Consider the following 8,846-nt stretch of genomic DNA (forward strand, 5'->3'; position numbering starts at 1 on the left):
TCCCTTTCTGTTAGTCAACTAATTTACCCTTTGTTATGGTTTGTATCTAGATGTTCCCCCAACACTTCATGCCGTCATAGGTGGTGTGTTTCAGAGGTGGCTGGATTTAGGGTGTTTGAATGTGGATTAAGGGTGTGATTTTGGAATTAAAGCTGTGGACAAAGGAGGCCAACTATGGGTGTGGGTGGAACAAATCAATTGTCTTGCAGCCTGAATGTAATACAAAGGGACAGAGAGAAGGCAGGTGGCTTCTGCTTGCCACTGCTGCTTTTTGTCTGTCATACTATGAACTGTTTCTTCTCTATGATATTTCTGCCATGCCACTCTGCCTTGGAGTCAGCCAGCCAACTATGAATGGAAACCTCTACAAACTGTGAGCCAAAATAAACTTTTCCTCCTTTAACTTATGGATGTCTGGTATACTGTTCCAGCAACTAGAAAAGCAACTAAGGAAGTAAAAGCAGAAAGTAAGTGTATGAAAAAATGTTCTACATCACTGGTCATTTGAGAGATGCAGATGAAAACAACACTGAGATTCCACCTTACCCCACAAAGAATGGCTGCTATTAAGAAATCAAACAATAACAAATGTTGGCAGGGTTGTGGGGAGAAAGGAACCCTTCTCCATTGTTGGTGGGAGTGCAGAATGGTGCAACCACTATGGAAATCAATATGGAGATACCTCAAAGAGCTGGGACTAGAGGTTCCATTTGACCCAGCCATACTTCTGCTCGGTATCTTTCCAAAAGAATTAAAAGAATCATATCACAGTGATACATGCACACCTGTGTTTATAGCAGCACAATTTGTAATAGTTAAAACATGGAAAAATACCATTTGCCCATCAGTTGGAGACTGCATAAAGAAGATGTGTTTTTTTCTATAAAATGTAATACTATTCAGCCATAAAGAATGAGAAATTAGATTCATTCATAGGAAAATGGATACACTTTGAAGATATATTCCTAAGTGAAATAAATAAGTCACACATGTGTAAATACCAAATAGTCTCTCTGGTGTGAAAAACTGTAATGGTACATAAGATCCTAATGAGATATTTGACAATGTAAAATAGGAAGAAAAGGGCTAAAGGTGTAGGGAAAGTGGGAAGGGTAGGAGAAAGGGAATAAGGGAAAAGAAAAAATATAAAAAAATGGAAATAAAGTGTTTGTAAATGGGGAGGGGAGGAGGGGGTGAAGGGAGGGCAGGGACAAGGGGAAAAAATGAGAACCAAGACCCGTCATGTAAAGGTACAAGATCCTAGCCATGAATATAACTGTACTGTATACCTAAAATGTACCAATAAACTCAACGAGAGAAAAGAAAAAGAAAAGTAAGACACTTTTGAATTTAAGCCAGTTAAACTTGTATTTCTGTCACTTGAGACCACAAGTCCTAAATAGTATATGATATAATAATTGTCAGTATTATCTTACTAGAATGCTGAGATATTTTCATATTGCTGAGAAAAAAATTAATTAGGGCTATATGGATAGCTTCTCTATAGGAAAGTTAAACGTTAAAGATCTCTACATCTTTGTTTTCTCTTCCATTTTCTTATTTTAATCAGAAAGCACAAGTAACCCCAAGTAATAATGATAGTACTACATTACCTGTACATAGCACTTTAACATTTCAAGATGATTTTAACACATCTTATTTCATCCTCAGAGAAAATAAACATTTTAACAAAGTATTTCATATAAGGAAACTAAGGCTCAGAGAAATTTAGTGATGTGTTAGGCATGCTGCTCGGATGGGGCATAGCCAGGACTAAAACATATATCTTATGTTACCTCATCCCAGGCTCTTTCTGTGCTATACCACACTTCCCTGAACACACCTGTAGATGTGAGACATCTCTTGCCAATAGACAGGATAATTCAGGCCAGAAGCTAATCACCTGTAGGATCAATACACTTCTAGCCAATAACCACCAATCTTTCTGGATTGTTGATCTTGCAAGGTTAACTTCTAGGTATGGTACTTTCCTTACCTCTTTGCCTAGATTCCAAACTTTCAAAATCTTTGCCTTTCAAAACTTCTGAGGACCCCAAACTCAACAGCCATTTATCAAACACCTATTAAACTTTCAACCACCAGGATCTTAAAACATGATTTTTACCCAATTATCACTGAACATTTCCCTTGCTACCATATCACATGGGTTCTTGAATTTTTAAAATTGATTTTATTGATACATTTAATGTATACAATATAATGACCTTCATTGTTGGAAATTTGTACCTTTACCATAATCAACCTTGGTTCTTCTTTTTTCCCCATTCCCCTGGGGTTCCTGAGTTTTAACTTACCTGACTCTAATTCTGATCACTGTTACCCTCATCCTCTACTTCTATAATTTTCTGATCGATTTTGTCCTGTTTTACTTATTCCTAGAGTAGACAGAATCAGCCACTCAAGTACCACTGTGTCTGCTCACATGTCTTAAGTTCCTTCCTATCTTTGTTTGGAAGCTTAGGGAATCTGTGTGAAGGACGCCAAGATTTTTTTAGGAATGGAATTTTAAAGCATGGCACAAAATTTCAGAGAGCTTGTTTTACTGACAAAGGGAGAGTTTTAACTAGAGAACATTTCACTTCTTGTCCTTTCAAGCATAAATTCCTCATTAGTAGTTGGAATAGAGCAGATTTTCTCTTTGCAGCATGACAGAATCATGCAAAGCCCTGCATGGACCAGCAGAGTTGCCCGCAGAGCCCTCTGTGTCTCTTCCTGTGCTGTGTGGTCATCGCTGTCATTCAGTCAAGGGTCATCATAAGGCTGATTCCCAGCTGAGAGACTGTGTAAGAACTGGGCAAGAAATACCTTCCTGAAAAGGTTCAGCATTGTCCTGCATCCAAAAGAAAGATACTGTGGACTCGGTCAGGGACATTTCTGAGAATGGATAGAAAGCTGAAAACATAGCTCAGTGGGCATTTATCCATCTCAGAAGGATAAGAAATCCGAAAGTAAACACTGGGAAAGTTTTTCAAAGCCTTGTAACTTCTCCACAGTTCATTTTAAATTCCCTTTGTTTCCTACAATCTCCTATACAAAGCTAAGAAACATATAATTTACAGGAAGGATAAAAAGCCAAGTATTCCAAGAGGTTTTTGAGGAATCCAATACCAAGAATAACAGGGAATAGAGTGGGTGGTGGCAACTTCAAAGCCCTTAAGGGAATAGCATGTGTGCTTTTTTTCTTAGAATTGACTTGGTAATAGAAATATCTGAGGGGAAAAAGGTAAATATATATGTATGTATATATGTACATATTATATATAATATGCATATTATATATGTATGTCTATATCTGAGGGGTTCTTCAGTGCAGATGGCAATGTTTATTTTTTCTTGCACTCTCACTTATACTCAATATAATTTTCAGCCCTAGAATCAATTTTATTAGACCAAACTAATCAGAGTGGGCCTATTTTCCTTGTGGCTAATTAATGCACAGAAAATTCTTGTCTTGGAAAATGAGATGTATGTGGATACTGGAGAATATCAAGGAATGTTTTTTCCTCTGCATCTTTTTCAGAGCTTAAAATTAGAAATAAGATAAAATGTCTCTTCATACTACTTCTGTTTCATACTCTCTTGGCAATCCTGAGCAGCACAATAAGATAAGCAGTAAAAACAAAATGAAGCGCCATTAAAGACATAGAAATTATAATGAAATGATAAAGTTAACTTTCTGCACAGATAGCAATATGGTTGCTTCTGTATAAAAATTCTAAAGGCTTTTAACACCTCTAGGAGACCTAATTAGTTGATTTAGCCCTATCACAAAATACAAAATCAATATATGAAAATAAATCTCATTTGCTTAAAATGTCAGCAAATAATTTGAAAATAAAATTTAAAAAATAGAGACATGAAATGTTTGAGAATCAGTAAAAATGTGGGATATAATCTCTGTACCAAAAATTAAAAATATCAATATGAAAAATGAGAGATCCAAATAAATGGAGAAATGCAATGTCCACGGACTAAATGACTCACAGTTTAAAGTTGTTAATCATCCCTCAGTTTGTTCATGGATTCATGCATTTTGAGCTGTAATGTCACCAAAGTTTTTAGAAGAAATATGTAAGATTATTCTTAAATGTATGGGGGAAATTCAAAGAAGATCCAAATGAAAGAAGAAGAATAAAGCTGAAAGCCTTAATATAATTTGACTGGAAGATTTATTATATTGTCACAGTAATCAAAATAGTTTGCTACTTGCATAAGGAAAGACAAATAGATCAACAGAACAAAGTCCAGAATCCATAAAAATAAATCTTCGCTTACACAGTCATTGGATTTTCTTTTTAAATTTTTTATTAAATTTCTTGGTACATATTAGGTATACAACAGTTACATTCAACAAATCACTAGATCAGTCCAATAAGGGAAAGTATGCTCAACAAATGTTATTGAACTACTACACATGCTTGTAGAGAGACATAAACCTCAACTCCTTTCTCAGATCATTAATTAAAGCTAATTCAGGGTGGATGACAAACCTAAACATCAAAGCTAAACCTGTAAAACTTCTAAAAGCACATGGAAAGCAAAAACCACAAAAGAAAGTTAAGAACTTCTGTTTACCAAATATATTATTATTAAGATGACTAGACAAACCACATACTGAGAGAAAATGTTAGCAAAATTCATATTAAAAGGAAAACTAATGTCCAGAATATAAAAAAGCTCATAGAATTCAGTAATAAAATGACAAACAATGCAGTAAAAGTGGGCAAAGATTGGGGGAAAAAAACTTCACAAATGAAAGGCATATAGATGCCTGGTAGACAAATGAAAAAGTGCTCAGGGACTGGGGATTTAGTTCAGTGGTTCCACCACCTGCTTCACAAGCTCAAGGTCTCAAATTTGATCCCCAGTACAAAAAAAAAAAAAAAAAAAAAAAAAAAAAAGGTAAGTCATCAGTATTGTGAAAACACCGATTAAAACCATTACAAAATAGCCTTCATATTTACTAGTATGACCAACACTGTCATTACCAAACTTTGGCAAGGTTACACAAGCAGAAGAATCACACATTGTTGGTGGGAACAAGAATTTTACAACCTCTTTGAGGGGAGTTCTGAAAGTTTATTTAAAAATTAAACGTAGATAAAAACTTCCTATGACCAGTAATTCTGCTTTCGAGTAAGTGGTAGGCAGAACAGTGGGTCTCTAAAAAAAGTGCCTGTGTTCTAATCCCAGGAACTATGTTAAATGGCAGAGGAGAACTAAAGTTTGTATTAAAACACTTTCTTCATTGCTAAGACAAATATTTGACACCCACAACCTAGGAGAAGTTTATTTTAGTGCACTGCTATAGTCCATGGTTGGCTGGCTCCAAGGCAGGAAGACAAGGTAGAGGGACCTTGGCAGACGAAGCTGCTCAAGTCATGGTGGCCAGAAAGCAGACAGGGAAGGGAAGAGCCAGAAACAGGAAGATATCCTTCCGGGTCACCTGGAGGGACCCACCTCTTTCCTCCAGGCTCCACCTCTCAACAGCACACTTAGCTACTGAAGACACCAAGAGATAAATCCACCAATGAGTACAGGGCCACCACCTTCCAAAAGCGCCATCTCTAGGCACATGACAATTGTGCGTGTGTGTGTGTGTGTGTGTGTGTGTGTGTGTGTGTGGTAGAATTCTAGATATGAACCCTAACACGGTTGCTGACAGAATTAAGGTTGGTAACTAGCTGACCTTAAAATAGATAGATTATTCTGGATTATCTGGGTTGACCCAGTATAACACAGGATCATTAAAAGTGGAAAAGGAAAGCAAAACCAAACAGTATGAGGAAAATGTAATCACAGAGGAAAAATCAGAATTGCCATGCTGCTGGCTTTGGAAATGGAGAGTGGAGGCCATCAGGCAGGGTGGTGGGCAGCTCTCAGAAGCTGGGAAAAGCAAGAAAATGAATTCCCTAGAGCATCCGGAAAGAGCACTGACATTTTGATTTTAGCCAAGTGAGGCCCTTGCTTTATTTCTGGCCTACAGAACTGTAAGATGACACATTTATATTGTGGAAATTGCTATTTGTGGTCATTTGTTACAACAAAATAGAAAGTTAATATAGTTACAAAGAGAAATGAAAGCATATGTCCACAAAAACTTGTCTGACAATATTCTTAGCTGTTCTGCTCATAAACACTCATGCCTGAAAATAGTATTGATTTCCATCAGTAGGATAGTGGGTAAACAAACTATAGTATAGTTATCTGATGAAATATTGCCAATAAGGAATATACTACTTATATATGCCTTAATGTGGGTGAATATGAAAACTATGCTGGGTAAAAAAGCTAATTATAGTTTATGTGATATATTTCATATGAAGACTCAGAACAACAACAATAACAATAAAAACCTACAATTAAAAAAAAGTAGGTAATGATTTTCTCTGGGAGAGAATGAATGAAGGAATTGACTGGGAAGTAGCCTAGGGAGCTTTCCAGGATGAAGGTAATATTTTACATCTTAGAAATTCAGGTACACAGGCTTGTGCAGTTTCATGGAATGGGTTATGTACTTTGTTGTGAGTTGAACTGTGCTCCCCAAAAGCTATTTTAAAGTCCTAACTCGGGAGGCTAAGAGGAAGAGTACTAGGATGAGGAACCGGCTATGGAGCCGGCCCACGCATGGGGGGCTGGCAGCTCGCAGGGTTTCAAACTTAATACAACATTGCATTTAGCTGGACTTACTTTTAACCATAGTTAAGAGCAGGATTCACCTCCGACACCTCCACTCATGGCGTAACAGTTCCTGATCAAGCGGTACCAATACGAAACATTTCATCCAGAGTCATAGTACATGTGGATCTAGATTGCTTTTGTGCACAAGTAGAAATGATCTCAAATCCAGAATTAAAGAACAAACCTTTAGGTGTTCAACAGAAGTCTTTTGTGATTACTTGCAATTATGAAGCCAGAAAACTTGGAGTTAAGAAATGTATGAAAGTGAGAGATGTGAAAGAAAAGTGTCCAAAGCTGGTATTAGTTAATGGAGAAGACAGAGAGATGTCCTATAAAGTTACAGGATTGTTGGGAGAATTTACTCCACTTGTTGAGAGACTTGGATTTGATGAAAATTTTGTGGATCTAACGCAAATAGTTGAGAAGTGACTCCAGCAGCTGCAAAGTGATGAACTTTCTGCTGTGACCATGTTGGGCCATGTATGTAATAGTCTGTAGACTGGCATGATACTATGCACGTCAGACTACGTGTTGGATCCCAGATTGCAGCAGAGATGGGGGCCACCATGTATAATCAGTTGGGACTCACTGGCTGTGCTGGAATTGCTTCTAATAAACTGCTGGAAAAATTAGTTTCTGGTGTCTTTAACCCAAATCAGCAAATGATCTTATTACCTGAAAGTTGTCAAGATCTCATTCTTGGTTTGAATCATGTAAAGAAAATACCTGGTATTGGCTATAAAACTGCCAAATGTCTTAAAGCACTAGGGATCCATAGTGTGCATGATCTCCAAACTTTTTCATCCAGAACATTAGAGGAGGAATTAGGAATTTCACTTGCTCAGTATATCCAGAAGCTCAGTTTTGGAGAGGAGAATTCTTCTGTGATACCCTCAAGACAACCTCAGTCCTTTAGTGAAGAGGAATCATTCAAGAAATGTTCATCAGAAGTCAAAACTAAAAAGAATATTGAAGGACTGCTTGCTCTCCTTTAGAATAGAGTATGACAAGATGGAAGGAAGCCCCATACAGTAAGATTATCAATCCATCAGTCTTCATCTAAGTACGATAGTTGTGAGAGTCGGCAGTGCCCTATTCCATCCCATGTAATTCAGAAGTTGGGGACAGGAAATTTTGATGTGATGATCTCATTTGTTAATATACTAATAAAACTTTTCCAAAATATGGTAAATGTAAAGATGCCATTTCACCTTACATTTTTGAGTGTGTGCTTCTGCAACCTTAAAGAACTAAATAGAGCTAAGATCTATGGATTATTATTTAACACTGTCATCATCGACACCTTCACACTCTGGAAAGCATAGTTTTAAAATGAAAGATGCTTACATGGAAGACTTTTCCAAAGATTCAGAAGCAAACTGCAATTTTCTAACAAGTGGGAGGACTGAAAATATAAGATCAGAGATATCTTCACTAGATATACAAAATTTTCAAAAGAAAAACACATTAATGAATTCCCACACCATTCACTTCCTGAGGATGTTGACCAAGAAGTCTTTAAGCAACTTCCAGCAGATACTCAAGAAGAAATCCCTTCTGAAAAATCTAGAGAAAAATTTCAAATGAATGAAAATTTGAGTTGTCCACTATATGCCTCTAGAGGACTATTATCTTTCTTCGGTAGTCCGAACTCTTAGGATCTGTGACTATAAATGTATTTGGAAATACAGGCTTTATAGATGTAGGTAAGATGAAGTAATACCGGATCAGGGTGACCCCTAAATCCAGAGACTGGTGTCACTATGAGAAAGCCATTAAAAGATCTAGGGATATGGGAAAACACTATAGCTGGTAGAGGCGCAGGTCACAGTGATCCACGTGTGAACCAAGGAGTGCTAAACAATCACTGGATCTCCAGAGGCCAGGAGGGAGGAATGAAACCGATCCTGCCTCAGAGCCTCCAGGGGAAACCAACCTAACCAGCACTTTGATTTCAGACTTCCGCCCCAGAACTGGGTGAGAATAAATGTCTGTTGTATTAAGCCACCCAATTTTTGATAATTAGTCATGACAGCCCTAAGCAACTAATGCATAATTAAATTTGTACATTTTATTATATGTAAATTTCATCCTTTAGGAAGGTAAAAAAGGAAAAGAAAATAGCAGGAAACAATATCTTTGTA

The 8,846-nt window shown here is 37.0% G+C and overlaps 1 pseudogene; it reads left to right on the plus strand.

Annotated features, from left to right (window-relative positions):
- The first annotated feature begins 6,807 nt into the window (after positions 1 to 6,807).
- On the plus strand, positions 6,808 to 8,360 carry LOC104867909 (annotated as a pseudogene).
- The last annotated feature ends 486 nt before the right edge of the window (positions 8,361 to 8,846 follow it).

The sequence above is a fragment of the Fukomys damarensis genome, unplaced genomic scaffold, assembly GCF_012274545.1.
Source record: "Fukomys damarensis isolate Sample0158 unplaced genomic scaffold, DMR_v1.0_HiC HiC_scaffold_12, whole genome shotgun sequence".
NCBI classification, from domain to species: Eukaryota; Metazoa; Chordata; class Mammalia; order Rodentia; family Bathyergidae; genus Fukomys; species Fukomys damarensis.